General features: G+C 38.9%; 1 protein-coding gene and 1 pseudogene across 4 annotated transcripts in view; one reads left to right on the top strand and one right to left on the bottom strand.

Annotated features, from left to right (window-relative positions):
- The window catches only part of Ophn1 (oligophrenin 1), a 418,396-nt gene that overhangs the window by 104,365 nt on the left and 302,625 nt on the right, over window positions 1-11,406 (top strand). The gene's annotated exons all lie outside the window — the stretch shown is intronic.
- On the bottom strand, window positions 2,236-3,226 carry LOC104867766 (annotated as a pseudogene).

Genomic DNA, 11,406 nt, shown 5'->3' with positions numbered 1-11,406 from the left:
AATCCTACAAACTAAATTTTATAAAGTTACTTATTTTGATAAAAGTTCCACTTATAAATAGCAGCCAATATTTCACTGCCCACAAAATTGCAGGCTATCACATTTTACATGTTCAGAACCCAAACAATTTAAGATTAGATTTTCTACTAAGCGTTAAAAGACAAAGTCATACAGACAGACACGTACGTCAGTTATCCTGTGATAAGGAGACAGCTGACTTCCATGATTTTACTCCTCAGACAGGTGTCCACAACTACAGGAATGATGCTGCCAGGCATGACCATGTTTCTATTTTTTGTTTTAAAGAGGAAGTGACTTTAACATGAGGGTAGGGAGAGTCACAGCAGGATTTCACTGAGACTCATTTGTGATCAAGGGACAAGCAATGAAGGATGTTGGTACCAGAGACTTTCAAGTTAAGAACCCGTGTAAAGCACACTCTTCAGAGCTGAGATAACCTTGCTGCAGAATCGACTATGGCGAAGTGGTGTTTGCTGATGCTCAGGTGGCAAGAACTCCAGGGAAGCAGACACCCATGTGGACAGGGGATAATAGGGTGCTGTGATGTCCTAACAGGTGATGGACTGCACTGAAGGGGAGGAAGATGAGGATGTCATACAGGGCATCCTTTGTTGATCTTGGGAGACACCATTGCTTAGGAGCATTTTGCTGCCAGTGCCATGTGGTGGGGACCAGTGGTTTGAAAATTCCAGTGCCAGGAGTCAGAACGGAGAAGGGCAGCATGTGAAGGGGAGTTAATATCGTGTATCTTCTAGGCAAGTTGAATACTGCCCAGGTTCCTGCCAAGCCTGGTGTCTCTTAGGACCAAGCTGGCCTGAATACTATGACCATGTGAAGAACCAGACGCCTGGGCATGGAGCCGAACATGAGGTGGGAATTACTTCCAGAAAGTGTTGTTCATAGTTTTCACCTAGGGAAGAGGGGTACAGTAGGTAGTTTTTGCTATTGCTTTTGGTGAGAGTAGCTAATAACAAGGGCATATTCTATACCTGAGCTGGTCATGGTTATTATGCAGTGTAAAAATATGCTTGCAAATTCACTCTAGATGGCTGCCTCCACTTACCAATTCTGTGCACTGTTCCTGGGCTTTATGGGTTGAATTCCATACCCCAACTCCAATTTCAAGATAAAAACCTTTTTTTTCATGTTTGCTCTTCTCATCCTGAATCAAAATAAAACTCTTTGAATGCATTCTGATGGTTTCCTCAAAAGCCTTAGGCCTTGCGAATCCATAGAGCTGTCTCTGGAGATTTAGCATTAGTTCGACCTGGTGTGGCTGCATGGAGCTCCAGAATTAACATCACAAGTTACTCAGAAGGGCTCCCTTTAGCACTGCATCACACCCCTGACATAAGCCACAGCATTATTACTGGAAAGAACTTAGCTGACCCTGCTTCCTCCATGGAGAATCTCCTCCACAAGCATGAAGAAACTGTACTCCAGGTACACACACAATTCACCAAGCAGATACAACAGTGACTAGCCATATAGTGAGCCCATGTCAGAAGCTAGGAAAACACTTGATTATTTGTTTTTGTGTTCTTGATACTGAGTAGAACCAACAGATTACTTGAGAAGAACAAACCAAATCACCAATTAGGTGAAAAGTTTCAAAAATATTTGAGTGGTGGGAATGGAGCCCTGGCTCTGGAAATGTAGTCAGAACTACCACCCTGAGCCCCAGGAAAAACAGCATAGTCTTTAGAAAATCTTGTAAAACCTAGTGCCAGTTCTTCCGTATGAGGGTTCCAAAGCAAGCAAACAAACAAAAGCTTGCCTCTTAAATGACCACCTACACTGTAGCTATTTCTTCTGCTCAGCTGTGAGCCCCAGAGGCAGGGGTGAGAAAGGCAGACTGCATTTTCCCAGATAAGTGGAATCAAATCTCCTGAAGGCAGCAACCTACCTCTTTCCCATTGCTCGGTGATAGCATTCTAAGCCACATTCACAGGATCGGTTCCTGCAGGTCAAAGGTCAAACCCATGGTTTACAAATTTTAGCAGAAGCCAGGTAACCTACTCACCTGAATAAAAGCCCAGCCATTGATCTCTAGCCTCCCTTCCTAAGAAGGGGAACAGACTTATGTCCATTTCTTCTTTTGCATAACAACTTGAGGAGTTGAAGAAGGTAGTATGAGAGAAAGGAGCATTCAGTTTTACCTTAAAAAATAAAGATCTCTTTAAGTATCATCTGAGGTTGTGTACTTTGTTTTCTTCAGTTCTCCTTCGTGGCAGCCTCCAAGGGCTCATTTCCTAAGTCAAGGCTCAGCTTGTCAGCCAGCCCCTCGAACTGCTTGCCCAGGCCACCCTTGGAGTCCAGGAACATGGGTTGGGGATGTCTTTGCTGAAGTAAATCTTGCTGTTTGGAAGCAATGGCCTTGGATGTACTTCATCAGCTGCACATATTCTGCTGCCAGCTTCAGTTTATTTGCTTCAGCTATTTTCAGATCAGTGTAGCACTCCTGGGCCAGAAATGCAGCATCTTCAATTTCCGAAATCCTCTTCTCTGCCTCCTTCTCCATCACCTTCTGCCCACAGGTGATTTCTGCAACCTGAACCAGTTTTTGTGCCTCTATGAGGGCCTCCTTCTCCACCACCTTCTGTTTCTGAGCTGCAATGAGAAGCCTCATTTTCTCGCTTTCCATCAGCTCGCAGTTTCTGGGGATTGCCTTGGGGATATTGTGCTTGGTCACCCTCCCAGCTTGCATGACAAGCCCAAGGGCCATGGAGGTCAGGTCCTGTTGCAAAGCCAGTTTGAAACTTTCATCAATCTGGTCAAATAGCTTAATGTAGACCTCCTCAAGTGTGTGCACATTGCAGAACTGAATCAGCTAGTGGTGGATCATGTTGAAGATGAGGGCCTTGTCATATTTGGCAGTGTAGTTTTTCACTATATCATACACTGAATTTTGAAACAGGAAGTTTACCACTTCAATTTTTTCTAAATAGAACATCACACCGCCACTGGTCCCACAAGGTACATTTTTCACCTTATCTGAAGTGTGGTCTGCACTGACTTATATGACATGATGAAAGGAAGCATAAGATGGAAACCAGGGTCACTGGTGAAAGTCAGCAGTGCCTCAGTAGTGTACTCCAATATGTCCCTCTTCTGTCTTGTGCACAGCTGAGAAGAGAGATGCCCACAAGAGAATGGAAGCCACCACCACAACTGCTTCCAGCTGAGCCATCAGGGAACTTTTATCCAGGTTGTCCCTTCAGGCGCTCCATACTTATCTGAACCCTGTACATATCTTTTAATACAATTGCTTTTTACATCAGTTAAGGAGAAGATACATGTAATTATAACTTAAGGATTATAAAATTAGCTTTACGAGAGATCTAATTTTTTCTTGAATTTGAATTGCTGTCTCTTGCCATTTGTTTTCAGCTTGAAAAAATCCCATGATATTTCTTGGGCATCTACTAGCAAAAGATTTTCTTTATAGGACATGTGCAGTTAAAATCAGCATCTCTGAGGTTGGAGCTTAGGTAATGGTTATTTAAAAATAATTATACCATGTTGTTTTAATGATAAGCTGAGGGTTAAACCTATTGGGCTGAATGTTTTCCAAGCTCTCTGGTAATTCTGACATTCTGTAATACTGTGGGTAAGAGAAACATTACCTTAGAGATCCTTTGTCGATGTTAGAACACATCTTAGTAACATGTCTGAATGGAATGATGCCTGTGATTATTCAGGTGTGGTTCCCAGACCAACATTATCAGCATCACCTGGTAAAATGTTCGAAATGTAAATTTTCAGATAACTTCCGAATCAGAAGTTGGGTTGGGACACAGGGGTCTGTTTTTTTTAACAAATTCCATCTCTCCACATGATTCCGGTCTATGAAATCTGAGAACCATTGGCTTAGGAAAAGAGCACTGTGAGCTTTGGAGTGTAGTACTTCCCATGTGTCTTGATACTATCATGACCAGCGACATATAGCATGATGTTCCACAACTTACTTCTCTGTGCCCCCTTTTCCTGTTTGTTTGTTTGTTTCTTTATTTATTTATGAGACAGGGTCTCACTATGTAGTTGAGACTGACCTGGAACTCACTATGTATCCCAGGCAGGTCTCGAACTCACAGTGATCCTCCTGCCTCAGCCTCCAGAGTGTTGGGATTACAGGCATGCGCCACCACACCCGGCCTATTTTCCTGTTTTTAAACCTCTGGAACACTATGTATCCCAGGCAGGTCTCGAACTCACAGTGATCCTCCTGCCTCAGCCTCCAGAGTGTTGGGATTACAGGCATGCGCCACCACACCCGGCCTATTTTCCTGTTTTTAAAAGAAAGAATTTTGCTTGATCTTAATTCAAATAGTTGTGAGACCAGAAAGTTTAGGTCCAAGCCCCTTTCTAACACGTAAGCATATATGTACATTTAAGGCATGATTGTGAGCAAGAGACACAATTATGGACTAGGAACTTTATATTATCTCAGTTAATCTTTAGCCACTTTACATATAGGGATACAATTACTTGACAATCCGATTTAGTTTTTCACTTATATTAGAAACCCAATATTGAAGTCCAACATTAATATCCAAATTACATCAAAGTCCAACTATATCGAGGTGTAGTAGTTCATGCCTGTAATCCTAGTGGCTTGGGAGGCTGAGGCAGAAGGAGCATAAATTCAAGCCCATCTTGGGCAATTTAGTGAAAACTTGTCTCAAAATTTAAAAAAGGACTAGGGATGTAGTTCATTGCAAAGGCTCTGGATTCAATCCCTAGTACCACTAAGAAAGAAAGAAACAAAAATGCCAACTACATCTAAATTTAAGTAAATTGAACTCCACCTATATAAAAATCTAACTACACAACTTGTAATAGCTAAATCCTAGAAACAATCTGTATACCCATCAACAGATGATTAGATAAAGAAAATGTGATATCTGTACGCAATGGACTACTATGCTATGAAGAATGACAGATTTGAGGCATTTGTAGGAAAATGGATGCAATTGGAAAATATAATGTTGAGTGACATAAACCAGACACTCAGGCTTCAATATCATATGGTATCTCTCATTTGAGTGAGTCAAAGTACAAAAAAAAAAATAGGATGGATAGAAGGGAAGAAAAAGATGGATGTCTACAATAGGGAAGTAGTCCAAGGGAAAAAGTGCAAGGGGAAAGGGAAATAAGTAGAATAAAGATATGCCATATACTGGAACTTAATATCTCAATTAATGTAAACATTATATGCCATACATGAGCTAAGATTAATAACATCAAGGAGAATGAAAAATGGGATAGGAAACTGGAAGAAGGAGGAAGGGGAAGAGAAGGGGATTTTAAAAACACAGAAACAAGCTGTGTTATGTACTTATTATAACTCCCCAACATGATTTAAACTGCAAACGTGTACTAATAAAATAAAAACTTAAAAATATCATAAACTACGTAAAAGTTAAATTACATTAAAAAACCAACAGTGAAACTAGGACAGCAATGAGTTGTATTAAGATAGAGTATTTTGCTGAACTCCTCATCAACAAAAGCAGAGAAATCTTATATCAGTAGCTAGAGCATGTTGATACAGCTCTGACACTACACTAGTTACTTCTGTTACATTGCGAAACCCGTGCTTTGTTTCTGGACTTCAATCTTTTCATCTTAATATAAGCAGTTTTACTCAACTCTGGGGAAAAAGGACCCTTCAAGAGTCTGTTAATTTAAGATGTTTCACACGTGTAAATTCAGTAATCAGTAAAAGTTATAGGTTTTCAAAGTGGACTTTAGGAAATAGAAAAGCATGTCTTTTTGAATTGGACTAACTGTTCCCATCGATATGAGGTTAGGACTGAGTTGGATGGTACTGGACAGGTATGGAAATTCCATGTGAATTAGAGAAAACTTGCCTGTCAGTGTTGGTCCTTAGGTGTGTATTAAGGGCTCCCAGAAGTCAGAAAGGATTTATTCCAAAATTAAATAACACTCTTTGATTCCTGATAAGGAGGTACTTGTGAATGTGAACATTTTGTTTTGATCTAGCTATTTCATATGTGGAGGGGTGTATATGTGCATACACAATCTCATTGGGTATATTTACATTACATCATTCTTATATGTGTTTTATGCCACTATCGTGTGTACTGTAATTGTGGTTTAAGAGGGGCTAGAATGCAAACTTGATGTTGCAGTGTTTGGTCCATTTCTCTGTTAAGTTTTTGAGTGGATCTAGAGGCCAGTCAGTGATGGCGTATTCTATCTTCAAAGAATATTGTTTTCCTGTGGCTAAAGAAACAAGTTTTCTCTCCAGGGAACATTGCTATTGTCCCTGCATCTAGACAGCAGAATCTGTGCTTCCTTTCCTGAAGCTTCAGCCTGTGTTCCTAGCATTTTAAGGCTCTAAGCTTTCTGCTTTTTGTTGTCAAATTCTCACAAATGACCACTTAGAGGCAAGAAAAGTAATGGGAAAGGTGTCAAGTTTTCCCTTCTATCCTTTTTTTGCCCAGAAATCCCCTGCTTTGTCCTTTCAGAGGCTGTCGTTTTGCAGAGGTTCTGCCAAGGAGAACTGGCGTTTTCCCTTGGGAATCAGAGAAAGGCCCAGTACTCAGTAAATTTGAAAAAGACAAGCTTTTCAGATGTTAATAAGTCTACTCTGGACCCAGGAAGCTCTATAGTCTGGGGGGGCAGATGAAATACCAGAGCAGTATAACCTTTTCTTGGGTTGTAGCCAGATTCTTACTGTTTGTGATAACTTTAAGAAAGGATCACAGAGGTGGAATTCTCCCAGTGGTCAATGCTTTGAGCTCAGAATTCAGTGCAAGCTCCAAAAGTCACAGCAAGCAAGAAGAACTGGCAACACCAGGCACCTATTTTGGTGCCAGATTTTCACATTTTCGTTGGATTTCTCTCCTTGTCCTTTACCCGGGATGTGAGTGAATGCTTAACAGCCTATTGCTACTACAAACATTATGTAGCATACTTGAAAATAAAGTTTTCTGCCTTGAGAAGAGCACAGAAGATAGGGAAAAGGCATTACTTATTTTCATTATTATCAATACAAATTTTAAGTTATACAAAATTGTATAATAAACATTGTTATACCTGTGTCCCAAGATGAACATTTGTCATTTGCAATGTATTGCTTTCTGTAAACAAAACATAAAACATGTTAAAGTCTGCTGTTGTAGTCAGGGTTGCTAGGGAATAGATTTAATAAAGAACACATAATTTTCAGGATCATTTTATAATATTCACCCAAAACGTGAAATGCAGAAGAGGCAAGAGATCTGTCCACACACTAGAGACGTGAAGAATCCAGCTGAAAGCCTGGATCCCATGACCATTTCCTGCACAAGTCCAGCTAAAGGTCTAGAGCCCGCGGCAATGTCTTGTGCAAGTCTGTATCTAGGATCTGCACCAGGAAGGCCCAAAGGCCAGTCGTGGAAGCTAGAAAGCCTGCACCAGTGGGGTGAAGGATCTGTGCCACCAGACTGAGAGATCTGAGATCTGCACTGTATCCAGGAAGTGACACTCAAGGTGAAGATCAGAGCTCCCCTGACAAGAACAGCAACCATTCTTCACAATGGCAAGGTCCTCAGCACCTTTGACGACGAGTACAGCGAGGTTCCTATCAGGAAAACCAGCTGCAGCAAGCTTCTTCAGGAAAATCAACAGCAAATGACGTTCCACTCCATTTCTCTTTTTATGCTGTTGGCAACAATCCTCAGGTGGGTCTTCCAGGTCCAGAACCACACTGACTCAGTTCAGGTGGGCATTCCAAGTTGACCAGTAGTTAATCTATCACATCTGCTTTTACTCCTTTTCTCTGTGCTATTCCTATTCTCTCACCAGAGGCAGGCCCAATTCTGAATTAGTATGTCTCCTTTGTGGCCATGTTTTCTAGTGAATATATAAAAAATATGTCTGATATAATGGTACATATGTTAATACAGTATTATTAGATAATATATAAGATAATATATTAATATTAATACTTATTAATTATTATTATCGTGGCTCTGGGCTAAACCCATTCATGAAAATCTCATATTTTTAACAAATAAGACAATAATACTGAATCAAGGTACACTTTTAGATCCATTGGCCATGCTGGATCACAATAATTTATTTTCTTTTTTTTCCTATTACCTGTTTTTTATTTTGCACTTTATTTACACATTCAGTTTGTCATGTAAGAAAAACTGTGTGCTATTTAAGCTTGTGTGTGTAATTTACTTCTCTTAACATTATGGTCTCAAGGTGTATCTATGTTCCTACAAATGACTCGTTTATTTTTTTTACGGAAGTACTAATGTATTGTATGTAAATACCACATTTTCTTTATTGATTCATCTGTTGATGGACATATAAACTGTTTCCATGATTTGGCTATTATGAATTGTTCTGCTATAAACATGGGTATGCATACATGACTGTAGTATTATGTCTTGAACTATTTAAGAAGATACCTAAAGGGGAATTGTTGGGTCAATGAATTTTCTACTTTTACATTTCTGAGGAATCTCCATAGTGTTTTTATCAGTTTCGACTCCCACCAACCATGAAGAAGTATGAAGTATCCCTGAAGTATCACCAAGATTTGTTATTGACTGAATTTTTGATGATAGCCATTCTTTTTTGAGTGAGATGGAATAACAAGTGTTGTTTTAATTTGCATTTCTTGAATATTCAACATTTTTTTCATGTATTTATTGGCCATTTGTACTTCTTCATCTGAGAAGTGTTTATTCATTTCAGATTCCAAGGATTTGATTAGGTCTTTAAATTTGGTGTAAGGGATCAAATTTTTGAGTTCTTCATATATTCTACATGTGAGTCCTTTGTATGAGGAGTAGCTGGGAAATTTTTTTCCCCATTTACTATGTTTCTTTTCACTATGTTGGTGGTTTCCTTTGCTGTTCAGAAGCCTTTGAATTTGATGTGATCCGATTTGTTGATTCTTGGTATGATTTCTTGTGCAAATAGGGTCCCATTCAGAAAGTCTTGAATGTTTTACCTATTTTGTCATCCACCAGATTAAGTGTTTGTAATGTTTAGATCTTTGATCTATTTTTGTTTTGATTTAGTGAGAAATATGAGGCCAGGTTCAATCTTCAACATGTAGATAGCCAGTTTTTCCAGCACCATTAATTAAAAAGGCTATCTTCCCTCCAGTGAAAGGATTTGGCGCTTTTGTCAAAGATAATGTAGCAGAGTGTGCCTCGAGTTGTTTCTGCATTCTCTATTTTGTTCCATTGATCCATTAATCTGTGTTTTACTAATACAGCACCATTTTTTTTTTATCACTGTTAGCTCTGTAGTATAAGTTGAAGTCTGGGATTGTGATGCTCCATGCCTTACCCATTCATTGAAGGAAATTTGTACCTGTACGTGGTATATTGTGATTCCCCCTTTTCTCCCAATCCCTTCCCTCCTTCTTCATCCTTTCCTCATTTACAAAAGCTGTTTCCATTTTGCCTTCTTTTCTCACTTTTTCTGCTTCTCCCTTCAGTTTCTCTTTCCTTTTGAATAATTTCTTCCTATTTCACATTATCTATTATACATTGTGTCCTTATTTACCCTTTCAGTTTCTCACATCAGAGAGAATGCACTATTTACATGTGTGTTCAATTTATTTCACTTAAAATACTATAGTCTCAAGGCATATTAATTTAGCTACAGAAGTCTCAAGTGTCTTTCTTTATGGCTGAGTAGTACTCCGTTGTAGAAAAAAGGCACTTTTTTTTTTGGTACTTGGGATCGAACTCAGGACCTTGTGTTTGTGAGGCAGGTGGTGGGACCACTGAGCTAAATCCCCAGCCCAACACATATTTTTAATGCATCAGTTGATGGGCATTTGGGTTGTTAATAAAATTTAGCTATTACAAATTGTGTTGCTATACATAAGTATGCAGATATTGTTGTGGTATGATACTTTTAATTGTTTTAGGAAGGTACCCTGCAGGGGAATAGCTGGGTCAAATGGGACCTCTAATCCTAATATTCTGAGGACTCTCCACCCTGAATTGCACAGTGGTTGTGCCAGTCTGCACTTCCACAAACAGTGGAGCAGTGTTCCTTTTTCCCCACAGCCCTGCCAGCATTTGTTATTGGTTGAGTTCTTGATCTTAGCCATTCTGTCTGGGGTGAGATGGAATCTCAGTGTTGTTTTAATTTGCACCTCTCAAATGACCAATGATTTTGAACATATTTTCATGTTAATTTGCCATTTGTAGTTCTTCATCTGAGAAGTGTGTATTCATTTCAGATGCCCATTTTTGAATTGGGTCTTTAAATTTGTGGGGGCTGATTTTTTCAATTCTTTTTATATTCTAGATATTAGTCCTTTATTTGAGGGACTACTATTTACAATTTTTCCCATGCTGTGAGTTGTCTCCACTCTGTTGATGATTACTTTTGTGGTGCAAAAACTTTTCAATATGATGAGATCCCAGTTGTTTATTATTTGCACTGTTTCCCGTGCATTCTGGGTTTTGTTCATAAAGTTTTTGCCTACCTCATATGTACTCAGGAGTTCTTATTCTCTCTTCCAGAAAATTCAGGGTTCCTGTTTTAATATTTAGATCTTTGATCAATTTTGATTTTAGTTTAGTGCATGGTGAGAGACAAAGGTCTAGTTTTAGTTTTTGGCAAGTAGAAAGTGAGTTTCTTCTGCACGATCTATTAAAGAGGCTATCTTTCTCCAGTGAATGTGTTTGGCCCCTTTGTCAAAGATAAGGTAACTGAGCTTGTATTGTTTCTGCCTCTTTAGTCTGTTTTATTGATCCTCAGGTCTGTTTTTGTGCCAGTGCCACGTGGTTTAATCATAGTAGCTCTGTAGTGTAATTTCAAGGCAGGAATTGTGATGCCTTCTGCCTTGCCTTTGTTGCTAAGAATTGCTTTTGTTATTCTAGGTCTCTTCTGGTTCCAAAAGAATTTTAGAAATGATTTCTCTAGTTCTGTAAGGTATGCTAAGGTATTTTGATTGGGATTGTTTTAAATCTGTATAATAATTTTTGGAGTATGGCCATTTTACTATGTTGGTTCTTCCTACCCAGGAACAAGGGATGCCTTTCCATTTTTCTGACATCCACTTCAATCTCCTTTTTCAGAGTACTGTAATTTTCAATGTATAAGTCCTTTATTTCCTTTGTTAGATTGATTCCTACGTATTTAATTTTTTGATGCTGTTGTGAAAGGTTTTTTTCCCCTAATTTCTTTCTCAGTGACTTTATTATTTGTGTACAGAAATGCCATTGATTTTTGAGTGTTCATGTTGTATCCAGCTAAAACTACTGAATTTGGCTATTTAGAAGTCTTTTGGTGAAATTTTTGGGGTTTTCTGTATAAAGAATCATGTTCTCTGCAAATAATGATAATTTAACTTCTTCCTTTCCTATCTTTACTCTTTTTATTACTTTT

This window comes from Fukomys damarensis, unplaced genomic scaffold, assembly GCF_012274545.1.
Source record: "Fukomys damarensis isolate Sample0158 unplaced genomic scaffold, DMR_v1.0_HiC HiC_scaffold_39, whole genome shotgun sequence".
Taxonomy (NCBI): domain Eukaryota; kingdom Metazoa; phylum Chordata; class Mammalia; order Rodentia; family Bathyergidae; genus Fukomys; species Fukomys damarensis.
This window is presented reverse-complemented; position numbering and strand designations above follow the sequence as displayed.